General features: G+C 41.3%; 1 protein-coding gene across 10 annotated transcripts in view; it reads left to right on the top strand.

The window, feature by feature from the left end:
• The window catches only part of FAM184A (family with sequence similarity 184 member A), a 171,121-nt gene that overhangs the window by 29,275 nt on the left and 113,903 nt on the right, over positions 1-27,943 (top strand). Inside the window, exon 1 of one of the 10 annotated variants that reach the window (XM_048844689.2) lies at positions 11,417-12,038. The exons of the other annotated variants lie outside the window; for them this stretch is intronic. The gene's annotated coding sequence lies outside the window, so the exon portion shown is untranslated. Of the gene's footprint in view, positions 1-11,416; positions 12,039-27,943 lie in introns of those variants that run through there. 10 annotated transcript variants of the gene reach the window in all.

Raw genomic sequence — 27,943 nt, 5'->3', positions numbered from 1 at the left:
TAAGCTGGTAAAAGTAAGCTTAGGAGGTTTTCATGCAGGTCCCCACATCTATACCCTAGAGTTCAGAGTGGGGGAGGAACCTTGACATAAGTTCTTTCGGTAGGCTGCTTCTGAGAAATCAAAAGGACTTGGGTATAGCTATGGCTTGGAAGGCCTGCTGTTAGAAGTTCATATCACATCTTGTACTGTCAGAGGTAGAACACCTTAAACTGTTCTCGGATATATTTCAGTACAAGATATATGTAAGGCACATGCATAAGCATTAATGCTTAATTTCCCTTTGCTACAGAGCCTGAACAGATAGCCCTAATTACAGTACCGTACATGAAACTTTTATATTGACTGTGTCTTGATAGCTTCATGTTTAGCTAGAGCTGCTTCTTTCTAACAGGAAGAATACACTATGTCTTCTTTCCTTTACCGGTTGGTCTACACTACGCAGTTAGGTCGACATAAGGCAGCTTATGTTGACATAGTTATGTCAGTGTCTACATTACACCGTTCCTCCCGATGATGTAAGTGCCCAACTACAGCAACATAATAACTCCACCTCCACGAGAGGCGTAAGGTTTTTGTTGTACTTAGGGTGGTGCAGTGTCCCTTAGACACTGCATCCCTTACATCAGCTGTCATGTCAATTTCATGGTAGGAAATTTCAGGAGTTGTGAAATTGACAAGAAAGCCAGGCAGCTAGAGCCCACCTGTCCCCCAGCCTCCTGGAGAGCTGGGCGGCTCCAGACCCCACTCCCCACCGGGAGCCAGGCAGCCTTGTAAATTGTGCAGCTCAGTGAGCCATGAAGTTGACAAGACTGCCCCAGGGCATAGCTTCAGAAGGATGGGCTCAGAGGTGGGTCGTTCACATGCCCATCACCCAAGTATTTCCTAGGAAATCCACTTCACATGTTTTGTTCCAAAAATTGTTTGAAGTTACTAATACTTCCAAGAGATTGCATTAGTAAGGGCACGCCTTCACTGGCCACGTTAAACCCTTTAACATGGCTTGTGTAGTCGCAGCACAGTGCTGGGAGATTAAAAAAACACCTCCACAAGAGGTGTAGCTACCAGCACTGGTGCACTGTCTATACTGACACGTTACAGCGCTTAAACTTGCAGTGCTCGGGGGTGTTTTTTCAGAGATATTAAATTTAGAGGATCCCAGAGATATTAAATTTAGGGTTTTGTCTATGATTTGGTAGGAAATTGACATAATTGTCGCAGTGTTAATATAGGTGGTCCTAATTTCAAATTGAATTTTTAAAAGGTGAGTTTTTAATAATAAATCTGTTTGATTTAAATTAAATGCATCTGAATAATCAAAGATCTCTTGCTCCTCAGCAGAACTTTAAAAATTGAGGGAGGGAAACAGACTGAATAACTTGTAAATGTCTTTCTACTGATCTGTGTTCCTTCCCCCATCATATTGACTATAAAAGGTATTTCCTCTCTCCCTTCTTTTTATTATTTGCATTATTGTAGTGCCTAGGAACTTCATCATGGACCAGGAGCTCATTGAATTAAGTACTGTACAAACCCTGAACAAAAAGACAGACCTTGAAAAAGTGATGTTAATAATATGTGCCAGTGTAGTACTTCTAAGAGTGTTACAGATTCATATTAATATTAAGTAACAAAATTATGTTTTGATTCTTGCGGTTATTTCATTGGAGTGAAAGCAAGCCATGGTGAATGTTGTATAACTCCTGATATGTGAATTTATACATAGAGCCTGCAATTTGAAATGTGTGTTTTACTTTACATGATAGAGACCTGTAGGTTATTGGAAATTTTCCCAGTGGACCACCACGTCCTGTCCTATTTTTTTGTCTACAAACGTAAAGCTCCGCCTGAGGTGAAACTCTGATTGGAGAGCAGTGTGATATGAGCAGAAGTGACTGAGCCACCTGAAGGCCCTCTTAAAAAAATAAAAAATCTTTTGAGATTATGGGAGCAACGCCATATAAAAAAGAGCAAAAGCTTAGTGATCAGTCCTTAGTTTGAACTTTAATTGGATTCTTGATACAATGTGGGTAAATGTTTATGAGAAAGAAAGGATAAGGTTATTTACAGGGTAGTGTGGTGCCTCATAAAATATTTTAGCACTATTAAGAAGAGACTTATGTCTATTTAAAGGACCTCAGACAGACTTTTTTTTTTTTTAGTTTCCTTTAAGGAAGAAACATGGATATAGTAAAATTGACTTTTTTTTTTTCTGCTCATCATTTGGTTGCAGATCCCAAAATGGTAGTACAACAAAACACCCTTAGAAATTATTAACAGTGTAAAAACATTTCCACAATTTTTTTTGTTTTCAGGATTTTTCCCAAAATTGTAAGGAACAATGGGACCAAGTCAAGAAACTATCTCAATGTGTACCTCAAATATGGGAGAATTGTGGAAAACTTTAAAAAAAACTGTTTATAAAGGGACACTTCTCTTGTTTGTTTTTGAATGTCTCATTTTTGCAAATTCCATTTTCTGAAAAATATCCTTTAAATAGTGACCTGAATTTAAAAAAATGAAATCCTTGATTATTTTAAAGACATTATTCTCTTATAGTTATCACTCATGAGGAATGCACTGAATGCATCCGATGAAGTGAGCTGTAGCTCACGAAAGCTTATGCTCAAATAAATTTGTTAGTCTCTATGGTGGCACAAGTACTCCTTTTTCTTTTTACTCATGAGGAAGGGACTCGCAAGGACTGAGGCCAAACCCTTTCACATAACCTCATATTCATAAAGGAGAAATTTGGCATCTTCTTCAAGTTTTCTCCCTATTTCCCTACAAACATAAATCTGAAAATGATACCTTTCAACCCTGGTAATTAATTGATTTTATATCTGCCACTCATCTCCGCATCTGCCATTAGGTTCTAGGCGATGCTTCAGGATATCGGTTTACCAAACATTTTAGGGTACAAGACAGTTTGTTTGGAATGTAACTAAAGAATAATCTTGCTTAAATCCTTAGGCCAGCCTGTGCATAGTGAGGTAATGATGGTGGATAGCCTTTAGTTATGTTAGACCTGATTAAAAAAATTAAGGATGGCTGTGCTTATTTAAAATTTTCAGATCTCCCTGAGGCAGGGACTAAGCCAGCTATACTTGTTAGGCTGATCCATGAGTACACCTGCTATTTTTGTGGTAGCTACTTCAGTGGCAACTCCTTTCTTGTATACCTTATGAGAGCTTCCAAGACCACATAGGGTCCACACCTTATAGAGCCTGCTACCCCACCCTTCATGCCAGTGCACAAGGAGAAAAAGAGATGACAGGTTGTTGCTGCAGTGAGTGGGATTCCTGCTCCATGCCGATTTTTCCAAATAGTTCCTACCTGCTCAGCTTCATGCATGAGATTGAAAGTCAGGTACTGGGAAGGCCCATGCCATTCTCTCCACTGTCCCCCAAAACCAGTTTGGGAAGATTGTTAGAAGTTAGAAGACTTGCCAAATCATCTCAAGTATCGAAGTATCATTCTGCAATCCAGCCACCCAGCCTGTCACTAGAGAGGAACCACTCACCACCCCACAGCCATAAGCTGCAATATGCTCCCTCTTCCGCCACTGCTGCTAGTTGAGGCTGCAGGATACGTGCTTGCTGCCACTGCCACCACCGCTTCTACTATGAAGAAAAGCTGCTAAATATGTTAATGACCTAGAACTCCATGAACTTCTGGGAAAGGGGAATCATGGGAGATAAAGATGGGTAGGAGCAAAAGACTGATGCTAGTGGCAATGGAAAAAATATTAAGATAGATGAATTTTGTAGGGGTAGGTTGGGGGATAGTCTATCAAGGGAGCATCACTTGTATCACTGGTTACAGTGGAAATTTTTTGATGGAGTCTTGCTGAAATTTTGGTAGCATTTCATTTTTTAAGGCTCAGCAAAAGGAGAGAGATTTACATAAAGCATAACTGATTACAAGTTAAACTGTACACAAATGCTGTCAAATCAACAAAATAAACTAAAAGGAGGGGGAAGGCAATTCCCCCACTGATTTATTTTAGTTATAGTTAATCTTAGGTGTTACTTGGATGTACATATTCTGATGTATGATTTTTCAAGTTGACAGTATCACAGAAATGTTTTACTTTGATTTTACGGTAGACTAAATTAACAGGGGCAAAGATGCTGTTAAGGAATGGAATATTGAAAGGACAGAAAATAAAGCGTTTATCTTTTAGGACTTTTAGCAAAACATTAATCTCTCTTTCAATGTGTGGCAGGTTAATATTTCATAGAATCATAGAATATCAGGGTTGGAAGGGACCCCAGAAGGTCATCTAGTCCAACCCCCTGCTCGAAGCAGGACCAATTCCCAGTTAAATCATCCCAGCCAGGGCTTTATCAAGCCTGACCTTAAAAACCTCTAAGGAAGGAGATTCTACCACCTCCCTAGGTAACGCATTCCAGTGTTTCACCACCCTCTTAGTGAAAAAGTTTTTCCTAATATCCAATCTAAACCTCCCCCACTGCAACTTGAGACCATTACTCCTCGTTCTGTCATCTGCTACCATTGAGAACAGTCTAGAGCCATCCTCTTTGGAACCCCCTTTCAGGTAGTTGAAAGCAGCTATCAAATCCCCCCTCATTCTTCTCTTCCGCAGGCTAAACAATCCCAGCTCCCTCAGCCTCTCCTCATAAGTCATGTGTTCCAGACCCCTAATCATTTTTGTTGCCCTTCGCTGGACTCTCTCCAATTTATCCACATCCTTCTTGTAGTGTGGGGCCCAAAACTGGACACAGTACTCCAGATGAGGCCTCACCAATGTCGAATAGAGGGGAACGATCACGTCCCTCGATCTGCTCGCTATGCCCCTACTTATACATCCCAAAATGCCATTGGCCTTCTTGGCAACAAGGGCACACTGCTGACTCATATCCAGCTTCTCGTCCACTGTCACCCCTAGGTCCTTTTCCGCAGAACTGCTGCCTAGCCATTCGGTCCCTAGTCTGTAGCTGTGCATTGGGTTCTTCCGTCCTAAGTGCAGGACCCTGCACTTATCCTTATTGAACCTCATCAGATTTCTTTTGGCCCAATCCTCCAATTTGTCTAGGTCCTTCTGTATCCTATCCCTGCCCTCCAGCGTATCTACCACTCCTCCCAGTTTAGTATCATCCTCAAATTTGCTGAGAGTGCAATCCACACCATCCTCCAGATCATTTATGAAGATATTGAACAAAACCGGCCCCAGGACCGACCCTTGGGGCACTCCACTTGATACCGGCTGCCAACTAGACATGGAGCCATTGATCACTACCCGTTGAGCCCGACCATCTAGCCAACTTTCTACCCACCTTATAGTGCATTCATCCAGCCCATACTTCCTTAACTTGCTGACAAGAATACTGTGGGAGACCGTGTCAAAAGCTTTGCTAAAGTCAAGAAACAATACATCCACTGCTTTCCCTTCATCCACAGAACCAGTAATCTCATCATAAAAGGCGATTAGATTAGTCAGGCATGACCTTCCCTTGGTGAATCCATGCTGGCTGTTCCTGATCACTTTCCTCTCATGCAAGTGCTTCAGGATTGATTCTTTGAGGACCTGTGTAAAGGTTCCTCCCCCACTCTGAACTCTAGGGTACAGATGTGGGGACCTGCATGAAAAACCTCCTAAGTTTATCTTCACCAGCTTAGGTCAAAACTTCCCCAAGGTACAAAATATTCTACCCGTTGTCCTTGGACTGGCCGCTACCACCACCAAACTAATACTGGTTACTGGGGAAGAGCTGTTTGGACGTGTCCTTCCCCCCAAAATACTTCCCAAAACCTTGCACCCCACTTCCTGGACAAGGTTTGGTAAAAAGCCTCACCAATTTGCCTAGGTGACTACAGACCCAGACCCTTGGATCTTAAGAACAATGAACAATCCTCCCAACACTTGCACCCCCCCCTTTCCTGGGAAATGTTGGATAAAAAGCCTCACCAATTTGCATAGGTGACCACAGACCCGAACCCTTGGATCTGAGAACAATGAAAAAGCATTCAGTTTTTTACAAGAAGACTTTTAATAAAAAATAGAAGTAAATAGAAATAAAGAAATCCCCCCTGTAAAATCAGGATGGTAGATATCTTACAGGGTAATTAGATTCAAAAACATAGAGAACCCCTCTAGGCAAAACCTTAAGTTACAAAAACGATACACAGACAGAAATAGTTATTCTATTCAGCACAATTCTTTTCTCAGCCATTTAAAGAAATCATAATCTAACACATACCTAGCTAGATTACTTACTAAAAGTTCTAAGATTCCATTCCTGGTCTATCCCCGGCAAAGACCCAGCATACAGACAGACACAGACCCTTTGTTTCTCTCCCTCCTCCCAGCTTTTGAAAATATCTGGTCTCCTCATTGGTCATTTTGGTCAGGTGCCAGCGAGGTTACCTTTAGCTTCTTAACCCTTTACAGGTGAGAGGAGCTTTCCCCTGGCCAGGAGGGATTTCAAAGGGGTTTACCCTTCCCTTTATATTTATGACAACCTGCTCCATGATTTTTCCAGGGACTGAGGTGAGGCTGACTGGCCTGTAGTTCCCAGGATCCTCCTTCTTCCCTTTTTTATTTGGTATTTGGTATTTTTTTATATTTGGTATAGCTTTGGTCTCTAGTATGATCTTTTCAAACAAAGTGTAATTATTTTTCTGGAATTGACGACAATAATTTAATTTAATTTAATTTTTATAGAACATGCACTTTCCTGCACTGTCAGAGAAATTTAAAAATAGTGCTCACCCAGTACGATAAGATAACCTTTTGTTACCTGTCACTAGCTGTTTGAAATCTTTAAAAAGTTGCTGTGGAGTTAAACTTGGAGGGGGAGTAGAAGGATAGAAGAGAAAAAATGTGACTGCAGTTTTTTCAAACTTTGAGTGGTAGGGGATATAGTGAAATTACAAGTGGTGACCGATTAAGTATTTGAAATACTTTTGAGGGACAAATTAAAAAATGTTGAGATTTACTGCCTCAAGCAGTTTCAGTTGAGTCACTCTGATGTTTAATCAGATTTATTTTATAATCTAGTACAGATTACTACAAGAATATCACCATTAAGAAATATTTGTCTGATTCTTAAGAACAGCAGATCATTTATAGTACAGATGTGATTATGTCAGTAGTGATCTAGCTTAATAAGTAATTCCAATAGTGCTGTAAATGTCTGGCTGATTTTCTTTTGAATTAAGAAAATGTAGGCAGAAAGATGAAGATTTGTTCCACTAGCAACTTTACAAAGTTAAAGGAAAATTCCACCTTAAGAATAATCAGAATGATCTTGAATTACAGCAAACAAGTGGCTTTAAAAAACAAAACAAAAAACCTTCATATCCCCACCCCACCCTCCAAAGTAGAATTTAATGCCTGGAAGTAGACATACTTGTTACATGGAGCACACTGGCCTACCTCTTTTCCCCTTCATGCTTCTGGCTGTAACTTCACAAATTAAAAGAAAAGGAGTACTAGTGGCACCTTAGAGACTAACAGATTTATTTGAGCTTAAGCTTTCGTAAGCTACAGCTCACTTCATCGGAAGCATTCAGACTTACACGGCTGCTACTCTGAAACCTGTTCACAAGTTAAGAATCCACAACTCCAGCTTTCCACACAGACAGAAAATATCGTGGGAACCTATTACCTTTCTAGCAATAAAAGATCTTTTGTGTGTGTGTGATTACATATCTATATATGAAATAAAAATATGCTATTTTAAACTGAGACTTGCTAGTCATGATTTTTAGCTTTGTCTGGTAGCATTTAGCAGTGTATTAAGCTGAAATGCACAAAGGCACTTTTAGGGTGCAGTAAGTGTCCACATGGGGAATTCGTGAAAAGTAGATAGTATGCCATTAATTCACACCTTAGCTTGCTGACACTAACTTCCTGAGTAGACAAGCCCTAGGAAGCAATCTGAAAAATGTGGTGACACCTCTTCTGGTCAGTATTTACTACTACTGCAGAAATTCCAGTTTAATCAACTGTGATCGTTGTCTCCAATGTGTAAATATCATTCCAGATCATGTATTTAAGAAGTTGGGGGAGGAGGAAAATATCCTAGGCTGCAAGTACCTAAAGCAGTTCGGTATGGGATTTACCTTTATTGACTTGTTCGTAATGCTGTCTGATGATCGAGCATGATTTTTTAAAAAATCATCTACTGTCCCCCAGTGAACAATACAGCCTGGGAAACTTTTAAGAAACATGTTTTATCAGGACAGTAATATGAATTTAGGAGAGTTGATCAATATTAAAGAATGTTTATAGTTTGACTTCTTTGCTAGAATTGTGAGTGCTATGAATTACTTTAAAAAAATTATGTTCATGCTCAGGTGGACTTTAAGAACATTTGAATATAAGTTGTATAGATAAATATAAATTTTGAAGTTCACATCTACAACATCCACATGGAGGAGTTACGGTGAAACAGTCTGGTGTGTGCTACAGTTCACATCCTCATCGTTCAAACTGCAAGGCAGAGTAGACATGTCCATGGTTGTGTTATAATGTGTTTAAAACATTATACATCTGTTCAGCGATCTAAAGATAATTGGTCAAACTTTCTAACCCCCTCTACCTTTTTCTGTGCCTCAAACATATCTGTAAATGTTTGTGAGGCTTTGTTGACTAAACAGCCATTTGTGTGAGCTTCATTTTTCCTTTGTCCAACATTCCCATCAGCTGTTAGTTTTTAGATTGTTGTTCCCATTTTAGAGATTTGCTGATTCAGAGGGTGATATTTTTTCAGGAGATGGTTTTCTGTCATACAGAATGGATAAAACTTGATGACAAAAAAAATCAAAACAGATTTTTAAGTTTTAAACTGGTTTTTATTTATTTTTGTTCTTAAGAATAAACCGATATAAATTTGAAATTAACAACTATATTTTAAGGCCTAAATTTCCTGTAATCTATTAAAATAAATTTAAATAAAAAAATTAAGCAGGACATGTTTGCTGAAGTTTTAAAGAAAGTCAAACCACTGAGCTGGTGACTAAGCACCTGAAACTGGAGTTTCAGGGAGAATGTTTCTTCATTTTAGTTTATTAAGCTATTATAGTTCAGTTCAACGACTAGTTCATTCTGAGTTGAGAAACCAATTGGGAGTTGAGTTGATAAAGCAGCAAGGCTTGTTTTCCTCTTCCAATCTGAGAATTAAAAACGAGGTGTGAGAGGATGAGATCTACTTGTTATAAAATCTTGAAGGACTTGGAGACCAGAAGTGATCACTTCAATCAGTAACTACAAATAATATTTCCTTTGTTTAATAACTAAGTTAGTTTTAAATGCAAAACATGTTTTGATAAACTTTCCAGAACATTTAAGGTAGTCATCTGTAACTAATGAAAAAATAATTGCTGTTTTTGCACATTTTAAATTGAATTCCAGTTTCTATCCTGACAAATCTTGACACAAATCACCAATAAAAAATGCATCATTCAATATTTTCTAATATAAAAAGGTAAAAATTGAGAATCTGAATAAATGTATGTTATATACATTTATTTAAGCAATTATATATAATGTATCTTCCTAGTTTACAAAAAGAATTACCAAATTTTGTGTAAAAGCTATATTTAGTTAAAACATGTTTATTCTCAGTGGTTACCAGTCACTAAGACTTGACTTTACTGTTTAGTTATTTTACTAAAGAACAAATTCAAAACAGAATTAAAATAAATCATTTAAATCAAGGTTTCCTGCCTGCTGATTTTAAATCATGACTAAAATTGGTGATTTAAATCACTTTGAATTTAATCTATCTATGCTGCTGTCATATGATTGTTAGATTCCATTTTTTGTCATTTGCTGTCTTGAAGTTGCAGATAAACAATTAAAAGATAAATTTTAGTTCTGGTGATCACTCCCTGACTTCACTTATTCAGGTTTATTATTATTATTATTTATTATTATTAACGTCAGTAAACTTTGTACTTTTTTGTATCTAGCATTCCTCTGGGAATTATTGTATGCTCCCTTAAATTGTTTTTGCTGGCTGTATTTGGACCCAAGCAATTTACAGAACTCTGTCGAAAGTACTATACTGTACTTTACAGTACTATATTTTTAATTACAGGGGGTCGTCAGGCTTGATGTCGATCCAGGAGACGGAGGTGACAGAGAGCGAGTCGTAAACGAAGTGGTTGGCTCTGGTTCAGCTCGAGAAGTTGATTCCATAGGCTCATCTGCTGCTGGTTGTTTTTCCTTGAAAAACATGGTGATTGGCAACCGTCGCTGTTGTTTCTTGAGCTGCTCAAACATTTCTTGATACAGTCTCAAATAGTCTGTAATACTACGTGTGACTTTTGAGGCTTTGTTCCATAGAGGGATTGTATTCAGAAATTAAATCATTCAAGTGTTTCACTGCTTGGAACACTTCAGCAAATTTATGAAAATTCCAACTTGCTGGCTCTTCCTGGTCGTTGTCTTCATCTTCTGTAGATGATTTTATCAGTTCCTCTAACTCGTTTGTTAGTCAGTGTTTCTCCATGGCTCTCAATTAATTCTTCAATTTCTTCCTCAAGGATGTCGATGAAGCCATCACCACCCACTTGCCTGTCCACCTGAACAATGCGTTTCACTTCTTTGTCAATGGTCGGGAAACCCTTAAAATCATTCACACGTTCTTTCCATAGGTTTCGCCAACATGCATTGACTGTTTCAGGCTTGATTGCATCCATTGCCTGCTTAATATAAGTGATGCAATTGGCAAAGTTGAAGGACTTCCAACACTCCATCACATTAAGATTGGGATCAGCATCCATAGCGCTACGTATCCGTGAGAACATAAGCCTCATGTACGTGGCCTTGAAACAGTGAATCATGCCTTGGTCGAGAGGATGGAGGTGGTATTGGGGAGGAGAAAAACGATTTCAACATCATTATGCGCAAACTGGAGTCCCGCAGGGTAGCCAGGAGCATTGTCTATGATCAGCAATACTTTAAAGTCAAGTCCTTTCTCTTCGAGGTACCGCTTGACCTCCGGAATGAAACACTTGTGGAACCAATCCAGAAATAATGCTGCTGTCACCCAAGCCTTTTTATTTGATTGCCAGAACACAGGCAGGAGATTTTTATTCTTGGGGCACGGGGATTTGCAGCCCTGTAGAGCAAGCTCGGCTTTATTAAATGCCCAGCTCCATTGTCCGAAAACAACACAGTCACACCGTCTTTAGCTGCTTTGAAGCCAGGGGCTTGTCTTTCTGATTTTGAAATCTAAGTGCGGTTGGGCATTTTTTTCCAAAAGAGCCCAGTCTTGTCAGCATTAAAAACTTGTTCCGGAAGATAGCCCTTTTCTTTAATTTATTTTAATTTTCTATGATTTTCTTTAATTGTTTGGGGTAGGCTTTTGCTGCCTCTTCTTTGGCAGATGCAGCTTCACCAGTAGTCTGCACGTTTTTGGGGTTGAAGCTGTTCCTAAAACTGTTAAGCCAGCCTTGGCTGGCTTTGAATTCCTTCTCATCAGAAGGCTGTCCCTCTTCTGCGGGAGGTTTGAACAGCACATAGATGCTAAGAGCCTTTTCTCTCAATGTGTTGCCATCGATAGGCCATAAGTTTAATGTCTTTTCAGTCTTCACAAAAGTCTTATCACACTCCTGGCTCATCTTATCACGCTCCTGGCTCGTCACCTTAGCAGTTATTGAAGCACTTGATGCCACAGCTTGACGAATTTCTCTCTCTCAAATCTTGATGGCATGGATGCTAGATTCGTTGCGGCCATATTTACGCACCATGTTGAAGACCGACATACCGTCTCTCAAAGTCCAACACAGCCAGTTTTTCCTCCAGCGTTGGAACAGATCACTGTTTCTTTGGCTGAGCACCAGATGAAGTAGTTGGCTTGCGTTTAGGGGCTATGTTGTACAAAAAATACGTATCTTTAAACACTAGAATCACACTCAGCGTGGCGAGATGCTCACACTGAGAGGCATGAAGGAACTGAGAGTGACTAAGGAAACAGCAGATTCACGTCTCCCATCTCACGATCACTCCGGGGCATACGCTTATTGAGTGGAATGGTGGGCAGAGTCGCCCGCACTATTTACAGGTATCTTGTTGTTTTTCTTTCTTTTTTTTTTTTTTGTCGAGCACGTATAATTGAATTTGCGTAAGTTAAATGCACGTATGATGTGACTCACCTGTAGCTGCAAAGGGCTGATTGGGGAGAGCAGCAGACAACAAAAACTCTGGCTTTAACATTTTTCAGAAAGGTGTGTTGAACTGTAGATAGAAGCAGAAGATTGATAGTGTCCCTGGCTTGAATGTATTCTAATGAATTCCTTTGATAACATTGCCTTGTAAATATTTCATGTTAAATAGAAAAAGTGAATCCATTGCTAGCAGTGTTTTTATTTTAGGTTTGTTTTTATAATGTAACCAAGAACAATAATTCAGTATCTCCTTTCTCACTGGAGCGTTTTAAAAAAAAAAAGGTGGGGGAGAGGGGGGAGAAGAGAGAAAGCAGTCTTTTAGGCAGAGGACATAGTGTGCCGCATAAAGACTAAAATGAAGAGTATAGGAAATTCTGTAATTTTTTCAAAATGAGGTTTCAAATTAAATTTGTGTTCTCACCCTGACGACATAATGGAGACTAAAACTCTAGAGTACTGTCTTTTCATATTGCTAACAAGAGAGTTTTAAGAACATTCACAGTATAAAGGTCCAAATTTTACAGAACAGCATCTGTGTGCATACAGTGCAGCATGTAGGCAGATTCTTCTCTGCATGCACATAATGAGTTATTTTCAGAGAACTAAGAGCATACTTAAGCAAGCTGAAAATTTCTTCAGGTAAGAATTGTGGGCATGTACAGATTTTGACTGCACACACACTCTAATTTTTAAAGGGGGCTTTTAGATTCAGTTATACACTTTCCTCCTCCCTTTTGAAAATTCTAAATGCACCTATCTGCTGGTTACAACACTCTGTGTGTGTGTGTGTGTGTGCGCACGCACGCACGCGCACAAATTTGTTTCTAAAAAGACTCTTGAAAATTTTACCCAAAATGTATCATCATGTCTTGTTTAGTTTATTTTACCAATAGTGCATGAATAACAAAATGTAAAGTTATGAAACATACTCTGTGTTACAGCATAATTGGCTATGCACTCCAAATGCACTAAGATTGGATTTATAAGAACTAAACCAGTAACCACTGACAATTTTTCTACAAGTTTCTTATTGGCAAATAACTAGTGAAGTGTTTATTTTCCAGTACTGCTATTTTTGGGTGATCGAGGGGGGAGGGGGTGGTGGCGGCGCAGGGGAATTTTACAGATATCTATGAAACCATTTTGCATTATAGATTTAGAACTTTTTGGTTGGTATTAATAATTTATTATTAATTTCTTCTGGCAGGTCAAGAATTAAGGTGAGTAAATACACAGTATCTGGCAGTGATTGGTCAGATAAGTGGTGTTACATTATTAGGAACTAGAACAATGCCCAGGGTAGTTAAAAAAAGCTCTTGACTGCAGTAGGAGATGAACTGAGTCTTTCAGTACTGTATAAAAAACAAATTCAAAGCATGTCGATTTTACTTAGCTTGGAGACTTTTTCTTGCCGCTGTCAAAATATTCTAGATTTAGTTATCTCTACCCTGAAGGCAGGTCTGGCAGTACCATCAGTTTTGCTTTGGGTTACAGAGTTGGAGGTCATAGGTTTAAGATTATATTCTTCCAACAGTACCAGAGACTGTTCCACTTTCAGGGCTTATCTGTAATAGGCACTTTTGTACCTCTATAGCCATAGCCAGTGTCTTTTACACAGGTTCAACCCATCTACACTGTGGGTTTACACCAATGTAGCTGCATTGGTGTAGCTACACAAGTGCAAAAATCCCTAATGGAGACATCTCTTTGAAGGTAAAGTGCCCGCTTTACCAAGGAAGGTATATCTTAATCTCTGTTTATAACAGTATTTCTTGACATGGAAAGCTCTGATCAGGGCTTAAATTCAGAGATTATTTCCGAGAGCCTCCCATGACTGCTCCCCAATATGCTATAAAAACTCCAGGGCCCAGTTGGGGCGGAGCCGGTTCGGGGCTCCGGGCTTCAGCCATTGGGCTGGGAGCTGGGGTGAGCTCAGGGCTTCTGTCCTGTGGCAGGGTGGTGGGGTTAGGGGCTTCTGCCCTGCGGGGCAGCAGAGCTCCAGGCTTCAGCTGCAGGGAGGGTGAATTCAGAGCTTTAGCCCTGCAGTGAAGGCACTGGGGGTTGGGGCTTTAGCCCTATGGGGGGTGGGAGCACTGAGGCTTGGGGATTTAGCCCCGTGGGTTTGAAAATATTTACCGGAGGTCTGATTCAGACAGCTCTGGCTTAATTTTGGCCCTGAGTATAATGCATATCTACAAGTACCTTCTTAGGCACTAAGTTAACTAAAATATTGTTAGGTTTCAGAGTAACAGCCGTGTTAGTCTGTATCCGCAAAAAGAAAAGGAGTTCTTGTGGCACCTTAGAGACTAACAAATTTATTTGAGCATAAGCTTTTGTGAGCTACAGCTCACTTCATCGGATGCCTGCAGTGGAAAATACAGTGGGGAGATTTTATATACACAGAAAACATGAAACAATGGGTGTTACCATACACGCTGTAACGAGAGTGATCAGGTAAGGTGAGCTATTACCTGCAGGAGAGGAAAAAAAACCTTTTGTAGTGATGATCAAGATGGGCCATTTCCAGCAGTTGACAAGAACATGTGAGGAAGTGTAGGGAGGAAAAATAAACATGGGGAAATAATTTTACTTTGTGTAATGACACATCCACTCCCCGTCTTTATTCAAGCCTAATTTAATGGTGTCCAGTTTGCAAATAATATTGTGTAGAGATGTAGGGAAGGATTTTTTTTAAAACAAAGTTACTGATTTTCATTCTAACAGAAAACTTACTTAAAGAAGGGGTTGAGGTGTAACTTTTCATTTCAGATACAGCAGTTGGCCACAGAGTAACACTAGTTTACTCCACAACTGCTAGTTGAAGAGTACTTTCATCAGTAGATTTGCACTTAAAGATGTTAATCTTTTTAATTTATCAATTTTTTTTAAAGGAGAAAGCCTTTAGTTCAGTTTGTTTTACAACTGTATGCCTGGCTTGATGTAAGTAGACATGGATGAGGCCTCATTTCTTGGGAGATGGTATTAGGGAGGTAAATGGATCAGCAGGCTGGAAACAAAATGTCAGTGCTAACTAAAATAGGTAAATGGACCAGTAAGCTAAGAGACAGAATGTCTCTGCTAGCTAAATTAAGGGGGGAACACCCAGGGAATCATTTACAATGGACAAGTTAACAATGGGCAAAACAAGACTGAAATGTAAGATGAGGTTAAGAATAAGTCATTCATGGATAGTGTGTGGACAGAGCATGCTGTACAGGAATTGAGTCCTACAAAGTAACCAAAGACAATCCCCAAACCTGTAATGCAATGTTTAGTAGATCCAGTGTAATGTGTAAATGTATTGTGACAGGGTCGGGCCAGATGGCTATAGGAGAGTGATAGAAGACAGATATATTAGCCCCAGGTTAAGTAGGTCCCTTTTCCCTGGGTAAGGTAACAGGGAAGGTTCCAGAACAATCAGGAACCTTCTGGAAACAATTAAGACAGACAGGCTGATTAGAACACCTGCAGCTAATCAAGATGCTGCTAGAATCAATTCAGGCAGGCTAATCAGGGCACCTGGGTTTAAAAAGGAGCTCATTTCAGTTTGTGGTGCACGGGTAAGGAGCTGGGAGCAAGAAGTGCTAGGAGCTGAGAGTGAGAATGCATACTGTTGGAGGACTGAGGAGTACAAGCATTATCAGACAGCAGGAGGAAGGTCCTATGGTGAGGATAAAGAAGGTGTTGGGAGGAGGCCATGGGGAAGTAGCCAAGGGAGTTGTAGCTGTCGCACAGCTGTTCCAGGAGGCACTCTAGACAGCTGCATTCCACAAGGCCCTGGGCTGGAACCCGGAGTAGAGGGCGGGCCTGGGTTCCCCCCAAACCTCCCAACTCCTGGTCAGACACAGGAGTCGTCGACCTGGACTGTGGGTTCACGAAAATGGCCAAACTGAGGGCTGCTGTGAATCTCCAAGGCGAGCAAATCCGCCAATAAGCGCAAGACCCACAAAGGTAGAGGAGGAACTTTGTCACAGTATATAAAGGAAGAAGTTTTTTATGTAACTTTGGATGCGTGGTATGCCCTATACCCACCCCCTACATTTGAGTCTGATCAACTTAGCATAGCTTTGCTGTATGCCAAATAAAGATACTTGAGTGATGAAATCTGGAGTCAAACTAAGTTATTGAAAAAACGTGTGGAAAGACATCTGAGGGAATCTCAACAACAGCTACTAGTGAAAACATATGGGAATGGGCAAGGGTTTTCTGTATGAAGTATAACCCTTGGAGAGAAAATGTTTTTCTCTAGTGTCCCCGTGCGTGCTTCACTTCAGGTCCATATTTGCCCCGTGCACCTTTCGTCTGATACTTTCTTTAGAAATGTCTGTTCAGCCCACGTGCACGGCAAATAGTCTCGTGCCCCTCACCGAGGCTATATCAGGCTGTGTGGATGAACTGCCCTCAGGTCCTTGTCAGCCACCTCAGCCTGACACTGTGTCTGCACTGTGCTGCTTGCTGAGTTCATTCTATTTAGTTTAGTTAGTAACTGGCTATTGAAAAATGTTTCATTTTCTCTGGGGAAATCCTCCCTGTGAGGAGCATGCCAGGTTCATCAGGGTTTAAACATTGCCTCATTTTTAGAGAAGCTATCCTGGTTAGTGATAGACATTCTAAGTGCATTCACTGCCCAGGAGAGTCCCATGTCCTGCAGGACATGGAACTTCTGTTTATCCCTCAAATCCAAGGCACAGAAGAACTGTGAAATCAAGCTGTGACTGTTAAGGATGGAGCACTTCCTTTGCCCTGCTTCGGAGCCAGGTCACTTCCCCTGTACATCAGTTCCTGGGGGGGTCTGTAGTGCCCTTTCAACCTCAGCACATTACCTCCCTGGAAAGGGGAAAGCCTCAGAAACCTTATCTGAAGATCCTAAAAGGAGGAGCTCTAATTTCCTTTTAAAGGCACAAATCTCAAAAAGATCTCACTTGCTGACCATGTCAACAACCTCAGAGACTTTGTTTTTGAGGCTTGGTACCATAGCAGCAAAGGGCTCCTCGGGTATCAGCAAAGCAAGAAAATAGCTCAGCTCCAAGAGCAAATATAGGACTGAGAAGGCTCTGGTATCATCCAGCAGAGATGGTCAGTGCAAACAGAATATCGGTACAGTTTGTCTTAACTCCTCTCCCATTCCCCTTTATTGAGCTCTTCAGTACTATGTAAGACAGGCTCCATCTACATCAGCACTGCCTGTGAAGTGCTCAGAACCATTGGTACTGTCCTGCAGGGACAAGAATACTGGTCTGTCAGTATCACAGCCTCATTCAGTGCCACAAGTCCACTTGGTGCTACAAGACAAGGTATCCAAAGGACGCATCAGTGACTGAACCAGAGTCTCCATTGCTGGTAGGTACCGAGCATCTCTTGATATTGAGAATCGCAGTCATTGGACTCTTATTCATTCCCAGTACCATCACCTCCCTTTTCAGTTGTAGCTGCCCCATTAGAGGAATAAAAGGATGATGATGGAGACCTTCGTTCAGTATCACTGATCCCCGTTCCAGGCTCTCCTATAAACTCATATAGAAACCCCCTTTCTTGAAGAGACTGGAAAGATGTCTAGGGACCTCATCACTTCTGCTGGGGGCAACTCTGGATGCCACCCCTTTCCCCTTATGGTCTTCAGTGGCATATTGGAATCCTCTATTGCAGCTTATTGCTGGCAGTTCTCTGGGCTCCCGACCCTCTCCCATCGGGATAATAGGGAGACTCAGGCTTCTCTTCCCCAGCAACAGGAGGAAATCTTCAAGGATCAAGAGACTAGGGCAGATAAAGAAGCTACCTCTCAGACTACCATCACGTCATCTTCACCAGATGAGGCAGTAATGTCGTCTTCTCCAGCTGTGGCTGGCTGGCTGATTTTTTTTTGGCAGTTTTAAGACCTCATTAAACAGATGGCAGACTCTCTACAGATACCTCGTGAGGAGGTCAAAGAATCCCAGTACAAGCTGTTGGATATTTTTCACACTGCAACACCATCCAGAGTTTCACCTCCTATCACTGAGCCTCTGCTGGAACCTGTGAAAACTATTTGGCAAACCCCAGCTACAGTAACATCCATGTGTAAGAGAGATATTTATGTTCTGACTAAGGACTCTGAGTTCCTATTTTCTCACTCTCCATCCTACTCTCTGATGCAGTAAACAAACAAGACAAACACTGTTATAAGTCCATCCTTATGATAGAGACCAGAAGTTCCTGGACCTTCTTGGGAGAAAATCTTACTCATCGGTAAGTCCCTACAATTCCGCATTATGAATTACCAGGCACTGATGGCCAAATACAACTTTACAAATTATGCAAAATTCAACTCCTTTATTCAATATCTTCCTCCAGACCAAAGGGAACAATTTTAGGCTACCAATGCTGAGGGGCAGTTACTGGCTAGGACATTTCTTCAGGAATTGGACATTGATGCTCCAGATACCACAGCCCATTCCATCTCCACAGCAGCAGCGATGAACTAGGCCCCCTGGCTACAGTTATCTGGTTTTCCCGGAGAAGTTCAGAATACAGTATAGGATCTCCTGTTTGATGAGCTGAAATTGTTCACAGAGAATACCTATGAGTTGCTGAATACTCTTAAAGACTCCAGGGCCACATTGCATTCGTTAGGCATCTGTACTCCTGCTAACAGGAGAAAAGTCAGTAGATTACAAATAGCTCAAGATCCTCCCAGATGCAATTCTCTGGTTTTCAGAGACCGATGCAACCTCCTAGAAAGAGACACGTACCAGAGAAAAAGATCCTCTAACCCACCTGATACAAGTTTAGAGCAGGCTTCATCTTTGAAGCATTAGTTCTGATGGGATGGTGGAGGATTCAGACCCTCCCCTCTCTTTATCTTGTTAGCTACAATGATTTGCCCACCTCCCCCCATTTGGGGACTGACTCTTCCGTTTCCATATCTCCTCCGACAAATGGGTGCTAGAAATAATATCATTGGGCTGCCCCATCCATTCTACCTATCTCCTTCTCCTCGTTCCCCTTCTCTGTCCTCTTCAGGCACCCTTCTCCTAAGTTCCTACTAAGACCGAAGATAAACCCCCTTTTTTGTTTAGGATCACTAGAGCCAGTCCCTGCTCAGCAATGAGGAAGGGGCTTCTACTTGAGGCACTTTCTTGTGCCAAAGAAAAATGGAGGGTGGAGACCAAACTTAGATCCAAGACTCAAACTTATGAGATCTCAAATGTTCAGGATGGTGACTCTGGCAGCTATAATTCCTTCTATGGATTCAGGGGATTGGTTTTTGGCCCTCAACCATCAAGATGCATATTTCCATGTAGCAATATGCTCATCCCACAAAAGATTCCTGCATTTTCTCAAAGGCCAGGATCATTTTCAGTATCTGGTACCTCCCTTTTGGTCTCTTTGGCTCCAAAAGAGTTTTCAAAAGTTCTGTCGGAGCTGGTTGCCTGTCTGCATTGTCAGTTGATCATAGTATTCCTCTACCTCAACGATTGGTTGCTCAAGGGTCAGTTGTACAAAGAAGTGTTATCTGCCACATGAAAGGTACTTTCTCTCTTCTTGGGCTTGGGTCTTCAACTGAACACTGGAAAATCCACACTAACTCCAGTTCGGAACATATAATTTATAGGGACATCCCTGAATTCCTTGGCATCCAGAGCCTTCCTTTCCATGAACAGATTTACGACACTATCCGTTCTTCTTGGATTGCTTGCTCATGTCCATTCCAATGTAGGTATGTGTGTGCTGCATGCACCATTGCTGGAAAGTTTTTCCCTCGGTGGTATCCATCAGTTCAGCTCTGGTGCCCCCTGAAGTGATGCGTTCATGGCACAATATATAGTAACCTGCCACCCCGCCACCCTCTCAGTTTCTTCTTGCCATCAACTCTGACAAAAGGGTAGGAGGGTGGGTTCTCGAATGGACATGAAAAACACATCTTGAAGAACAAGAGTTATGGAAAGGTTTATAACAGTGTCTGAGTTTTTGGTTTTTAGTGTCCAACAGAGTTATGAATTTAAGTTCCAAGGCTCATCTTTTGAATATGATGTTCATGTTAAAGAGGACAAGTACTGAGAGATCAGATATGGAGTGATTGCTTGTGAAATGTGTTTGTGCACAGGTGATAGGGTTTTCATGTCTTTTATCATTTTTCTGTAGGAGTTCATTCGAGTGTGTTGCTTTTGTCTGGCTTTCCTCACATGGATGTTGCTGTATTATAAAAATCAGAGATGTGTAGGACTGGAAGGGACCTCTGAAGGTCATCTAGTCCAGTCTCCTGCACTTCAAGGCAGAACTAAGTAATAACTAGACCATTCCTGACTGGTGTTTGTCTAACCTGTTCATAAAAACGTCCAGTGCCGAGCACTGTTCCCTCTAACCTGTGCGCGTGTGTGCACGCACACAGATCCTAAACCCCGTGCACACGGCAAAACACTGTGTGCACAAAAATTTGCATGGAAGCACAACAACTTGCACAGAAGAAAATTTTGCGCACACAGCCTGTCAAAAATTAGAGGGAACATTTGTGCCGAGGATTCCACAGCCTCCTTAGGCAGTTTGTTCGAGTGCTTAATTACCTTGACAGTTAAGAAATTTTTCCTAATGTCCAACCTAAGCCTCCCTTGTTGCAATTTAAGCCCATTGCTTCTTGTCTTGTCCTCAAAAGTTAAGGAGAACAATTTTTGACCCTTCTCCTTGTAACAACCTTTTATGTGCTTGAAAACTGTTATCATGTCCTACACCCCTCTCCCCCACCAGTCTTCTCTTCTGTAGACTGAAACCTAATTTATTCAGTCTTTCCTCATGGATCATGCTTTCTAGACCTGTAAATGTTTGTATTGCTCCTCTCTGGACTATCCCCAATTTGTCCACATCTTTCCTGAAATGTGGCACCCAGAATTGGACACAGTAGGCCTTACCAGCGGGGAATAGAGTGGGAAAAATTTTCTCATGTCTCATTTATAGCACTCCTGCTAATATATCCCAGAATGATGATCGCTTTTTTTGCAACAGTGTTATACTGTTGACTCCTATTTAGCTTGTGATCAACTGTAACCCACAGATCCCTTTCCACAGTACTTCTTCCTAGGCAGTCATTTTCCAATTTGTATATGTACAATTGATTGTTCCTGCCTAAGTGGAGTACTTTGCATTTGTCTTACCGAATTTCATCCTGTTTACTTCAGACCATTTCTCCAGTTTGTCCAGATCATTTTGAATTTTAATCCTACCCTCCAAAGCACTTGCAACCCCCCTCCCCACCAGTGTGATATTGTCCACAAACTTTATAAGTGTACTCCCCATGTCATTATTTAAATAATTTATGAAGATATTGAAAGAACCGGACCCAGGACCGATTGCTGTAGGACCACTCAGTATGCCCTTCTAGTTTGACTGTGGACCACTGATAAGTACTCTCTGGTAATGGTTTTCCAACCAATTATGCACCATGCTTATAGTAGCTCCATCTAGGTTGTATTTTCCTAGTTTGTTTATGAGAAGTTCAAGTGGGACAGTATCAAAATCCTAAGTAAAGTCAAGATATACCACATCTACCGCTTCCCCCCCCCCCCCCATCTACAAGGTTTGTTACCCTGTCAAAGAGAGCTATTAGGTTGGTTTGATATTATTTGTTCATGACAAATCTATGTTGATTGATTGTTACTTATCACCTTATCTTCTAGGTGTTTGCAAATTGATTATTTGATTATTTGCGCCATTATCTTTCCAGGTGCTGAAGTTAAGATGATTGGTCCGTAACTCCCTGGAATGTTCTTATTTCTCTTTTTATAGTTTAGTACTATTTTCGCCCTCTTCCAGTCTTCTGGAATCTCTCCTGTCTTCTATGAGTTTTCAAAGATAATTGCTCAGATATCTCCTCAGTCAGCTCTTGCAAGCTGCAGACTCTTCTTACATTGTGTGTGCTGCAACTTATCAGCACACTCAATCTGCAGCAAACACAGTGCAGCAAGGTGGTAGGGGCAAGTGCCATCTCCCTCACCACATAGGCAGGAGAAGGTCATCAGAGGCAACCTGAACTTGAGAGAGTCTGGTTGTTTTCTGACCTGATCTGAATCTGACCCTGGTAATCTGGTCCTGTCAAATTACGGGGTTTTATTTAGAGGGGTAGAGAGAAGGTTGTGGTGGTGTTACTTTCAGGAGGAGGGGGGAAGGAGTTGCGACAGTTACCTTAATTTTGTATTTCCTGTTTTTCAGTGGTTTAAGGTTGTCCACTCTCCGCATTCTGGAAGGGCACAAGGCATCGTCCTTAACTCTGGATTAACAGTTTTTGAGCAATTAATATCCACTCAGAATGCTACTACAATGATCAGTTTCCTGGCTTTTCACTTAAACCATATCACTCCCCTCTGGATTGGTCTGCTAGCTCCATATTCTTTATTGCATCAAATGCCAACTACTTTTCTTGACTTTTAAGGCCCTTCTAGGCCTATCCCCACCCTACCTATCACTTTTTAAATCATATTGAAATGTCAAGCCGTGCCTTAGTTTGGCAAGTGATGCCAGTCTCCTGACAATTTTTAAAATTTTCCAACAAGCACCTTGATGCTTTCTTCCATGCCGCCTCTTATATGTGGGAAGAGATCCCTGTAAATATCTGCAAGACTTCCTTCAGATTCATTGTCTTCCATCAAATTCCTCTTTAAAACTCCCCTTTGGCAGGATACCTACAGAAAACTCTACAGTGATTAGGCAGCTGGTTTAATGCAATATTTAAAGTCATTGAACTGACTACTAGATGTCTAAGAATGAATGAAACTCTCTTGTAGGATTTTGAATAAATATATTCTTGCTCTGTCTCAGATCTGGTAAGGTCTGAATTTGAGTCATTCACTTGTTCCTGGGGTTCAGAAGTTTAATTTAAGTGGATACATAATTCCAAACAGTACTACAATAAGCACTAGAAAATAAAGAACAGAAAATAGTTATTAATATATAGTAGGAGAGTGTTGGAGAACTTAATGTGAGCTTGCATGTTGTTCAAAAAATGGTAGTTGTGAGTTGCTATCTTTAGAGAGAACATGCCTGTAGAAGTCTGATTCTGACTTAGTCACTGATCTGATCCTTTCTTTCCTCTTCCCTATTCTTTCCTCTGTCAGTTCTCCATCCTCACAGCTGGCTCAATCATCCCTGAAGGGCCAGAATTGAATTGGGAAATATGTCAGTAGAAATGGCACTGCCTGTCCTTTGGTTCACACTTGCTGGTGGTTCCAGCACTATATCCACAATCTATATCATATATACATTTTGATTAATTTTTAAAAAATCTTTGAGCGCACACACACAGTACTTGAAACTTATTTTTTGTTATCATTCTAAAGCCCTGGTATCCAGGTTAAATATTTTAAAGGTATAGAACAGCCAATATATTAGCTCAGGGTGGGCAAACTACGGCCTACGGGCTGGATCTGGCCTGTCAGGGCTTTGGATCCTGCCCATGGGATTGCCACCCCTGTGGCACCACAGGCCCCGCGCTGCTCTCGAAAGCAGATGGCACCATGTCCCTGCGGCCCCTGGGGGAGGGGGACAGAGGGCTCCATGCACTGCCCTCGCCTGTGGGTACCTCCCCTCGCAACTCCCATTGCCTGGGAATAGTCCAGGTAAGCAGTGCCAGGCTGGATCCCCTCTTGCACCCCGCACCCCAACTCCCTGCTCTGAGCCCCCTGCCGCACTCTACCTGTACTCCAAACCCCGGCCACACCCCATACCCCTCCTGCACCCCAACTCCTTGCCCTGAGCCCTCCTCCTGCACTTTTCCCTGCACCCCAACCCCCTTCCATGAGCCTCCTCGTACACCCTGCACCCCTCCTCTGCCCCAAACCCTTTCCCTGAGCCCCTTCCTGCACACCGCACTCCCTCCCGCACCCCTACTCCCTGCCCCAGCCCTACATTCATGGCCCTGCATGCAATTTCTCCATCCAGATGTGGCCCTTGGGCCAAAAAGTTTACCCATCCCTATATTAGCTAATATACGTGGGAAGTAGTGACTTTAAAAATAAATGTCTATTCTGTTTTAAAAGAAAAAAAGAACAAATCTATTAAGCATAACTAGCCTGCAACATTTAAAACAAAATTAAATAAGATTTTTAGGTTTTTCGATTTAAAAGAAAGAATACCCAAAATGTTGTTCACTCTGTGTAGTAGAAAATGGGACAGGATTTAGGAAGAAATGAATTCAAATATGGAGGTATGGATGAAGTCGAAGAGGATTTTTGAAGATGAGAATGAAAAACTTGAACTGAATGCTTAAAAACAAATAGATATAAGACAGAGGGGAGAGATGTATTCACGAAAGCTTATGCTCAAATAAATTTGTTAGTCTTTAAGGTGCCACAAGTCCTCCTTTTCTATTCACAGAGTAGTGGGAGAAGAATGTTATTCTTTCGAACAGCCTGAAGCTGGGAGTCAAAGGACAGGGAGAAGCTGATGACAATTAAGTTATAGTAGTAGAGGTGGGAAATTACAAGAAGGAATTTTAGTAGTGGTGATTGAGAGAAAACCACTAGTTTCAGAGATTCAAAAGGTGCTGGGTGGGGGGACAGCAGGATTTAGCAAGGACTGATCTTCCCAAAGGGCATGAAGCTACCTTTCTCAGTGCCACCTAGAAGAACTGGGCCCATTTGCAAGGAAAGTGCATGCTACACCTTTTTCAAGGATGGCAAGGTGGCTGCGTTCTGTGGATCTCTCACAGCTCACCGAAGCATTACTAACTTCATGTATTACAGAATCATGAATCTGAATCTGAAAAAAATCATGAGATTAGCTTAAAATCATGAGGTGTTATATAACAATAAAGGTCGGGTTATTTGCCTTCTGGGCCTTGGCCATTTAGAATCAAATCCTGACCCTATTGAAGTCAGTGGGAGTTTTGCTATTGACTTCAGCGGGTCCAGGATTTCTCCCACATTTTCAAGCTTTTCACCACAACTATGAGAGCTAAAAGCTTGCTATTTTTCAAATGAAAGCTAAAAGTCTTGCATAATCATATGAATTCAGGAGCTGGGGCTTTAGGAAAAACACCAAATAGTTTGAGACTCTTCATAAAATCATGAGAGTTGGCAACACTGCAGCCCCTGATGGTTGGATCTATGATAATAGTACTGCCTGTGCTTTTTTCTGGATCTATTAGATTTGTAACATGTTAATGTAATATTTTTAGTTTAATTTTTTGCTGTTTGTTTTAAAATACACTAAACTAAGTTAATCGCTTCTTACGAACTATAAATAGCATCATGGCTTGAAGGGTTAATATAAATAAAAATATCTGACTAATATAACAAACTGAACTCTAGTGAGAAATTTAGTAATTCAAGGGAATAATTTAAATGACCTGCTCTTCGTCAAAGCATCTTTTTAAAAAATCTTCTATAATTTTATAATATGGGAAAAACAGTGACTCACTGATGTATGTCGTACTGTGATTTACAGACAACATTTTAGAAAGTAACTGGTGTCGACAATAGCTTTAAAAAAAATTGTTATGAAACCATGCTAACATTTACCTCGGGATGTTCCAAACCTCACTAGACTAATTAATACCTCATCACAACCTTTCCCAACCTACCCAACGGAAATACTGTTTTTGGTTTCGCTGACATTTTTTTCCTATACATTTTTTTAAATCTGTGTGTAAGGTTTGGATACCAGCAGAGAAATTTAGCTCTCTACTGCAGAACAGTCTTCAGACTAAAGGGAAATGATCAACAGATTCCCAAGTATATAGTGTATTAAGTAGTTAAGCCTAGGGGGCATGAAAGTATGGATTATTGTTGCCAAGTATGGATTATTGTATCCATCAGGGTTCATTGAAGCCTCTTGACTAGCCAGTTTTCCTGGCCACTGTGTTTCTGGAATATTCAATAACAGAAAGGTTAAATGATATAGAGCGGGGGTGGGGAGATGGGGTCTTGAAGGGCACCACAGATGAGAGCTCTGGAGTCTGAACTTTTTCTTATAGTGGGTTGAGAGAGAGAATCTGAGAGAGTTCACAATTTCCGTCCACCTGTGGCAAATCTTTAAGACCTGATAGCAAAACCTCATAATTAACCATGTTGAATGCTGTTGAGAGATCCAGCAATACGAATGGTGACGCCACCAGTTCTAGAACATCATCCACTAGTGCAGTGGTTCTCAATCTATTTACCGTTGTGGGCCACATCCAATACTACCTGGCCCTGAGGATGTCACATGGGCTGCAACTGTGTGCTGATTGGGCCACAGGTTGAAAACCATTGTGCTAGTGTGACTAGTGTCATTTCTGTGGCACATCAGTATAAAAAAATCCAGGTAATGATGAGACCAGGATACTGGCAGAGGTCGGGTATAGCTGGAGGTTTTTTTTCTCTAGTTTTGTAATTACCTTGCCCAAGCTCCCATTATTGAGCACTGGGAAGTAGTTAATAAAGTCAGTTGCATGAAGCAATTAACTGGTTGGACTACAATGTGTTTTAGAGAGAATAAGTTGCCTTTTTCAAAGGAGTCATTGATTATGTATATTAATAGCTGGCCCAGGTGCTCATTCACAAAGCAGAAAAGGGAGGCATCAGATACGCATGCGGTGGTTTGGACTTGCCTCAGGGACTTCCTGATGAGTCAAATGGTCAAGCTGAGAATGGTGGTGGTCTGATGGTGGTGTGGTTAGTTGGCTCTGGTGGTTGTGCTATACAGAAAGCATCTCTGATTCTGGGGATCTTTTCTGCAAAGTACGTTGAAGTTAATTGCAGCAGGAAATACTGGAGATAAGAATGGACAGGAGGCACTCCAAGTTAAGACATTTATTATTTTAGTTGTCATCTGTGAGATTTTATATGAAGAAGTTTGTTAGAAACAAAGTAGACACAGTAATGCATAACTTAACGTCATCTCGGTTAACGTTGTTTTGTTGTTACGTCACTGATCTATTAGAGAACAAGCTCATTTAAAGTTTTGCAATATTTGCTTATAACATTGTTTTTTGGCCATGAGGGCTTCAAACTAGGGTGGGCCAGCAGCCCCCCTGTTAGCTCCCCTCCACCACCCCCAGTGCCTCCTGCTTGCCAGCGGCCCCACAGATCAGCAACTCCCCCCTCCCTCCCTGTGCCTCCCACCCACAGCAATCAGCTGTTTCGCGGTGTTCAGGAGGCTGGGGGGGAGAATGAGAGGGGAGTGAGGACGCAGCACACTAGAGGGGAGCAGGTGGAGCGGGGCAGGAAGTGGTGGGGTAGGGGTGGGGCCTTGGGGGAAGGAGTGGAGTGGGGGCAGGCCTGGGGCAGAGCCGGGGGTTGAGCACCCCCGGAGCACATTGGAAAGAACAGCAAGAGGAGCAGCCGGATGATCCACCCTCTTTCACCCTCTGACTCCACCATCTCAACCAAGCTTCACAATCATCATTGCTGAGTACAGTATTAAATGGTTTTGTTTAAAATTGTTTAAAACGTACACTGTATATAATATAATAAGCTCACTTTGAAAGCTTATGCTCAAATAAATGGTTAGTCTCTAAGGTGCCACAAGTACTCCTTTTCTTTTGCAAATACAGACTAACACAGCTGTTACTCTGAACCCTATGTATATAATGTCTTTTGTCTGGTGGAAAAAAAATCCCTGGAACCTAATCCCCCCATTTACGTCAATTTTTATGGGAAAATTGGATTCTCTTAACATCATTTCACTTAAAGTTGCATTTTTCAAGAACATAACTATTATGTTAAGTGAGGAGTTACTGTACATATATAATGAGTGTGAAAAGAAGTGTCTTATTATTTTAGGCATTGTGTCTGAGTGGAGATCCAGTCAGTTATTGCTCACGATAGTGGGGAGTACTGTTCTGCAACTGAGATAG

This window comes from Caretta caretta, chromosome 3 (assembly GCF_965140235.1).
Source record: "Caretta caretta isolate rCarCar2 chromosome 3, rCarCar1.hap1, whole genome shotgun sequence".
Classification (NCBI taxonomy): Eukaryota; Metazoa; Chordata; order Testudines; family Cheloniidae; genus Caretta; species Caretta caretta.
This window is presented reverse-complemented; position numbering and strand designations above follow the sequence as displayed.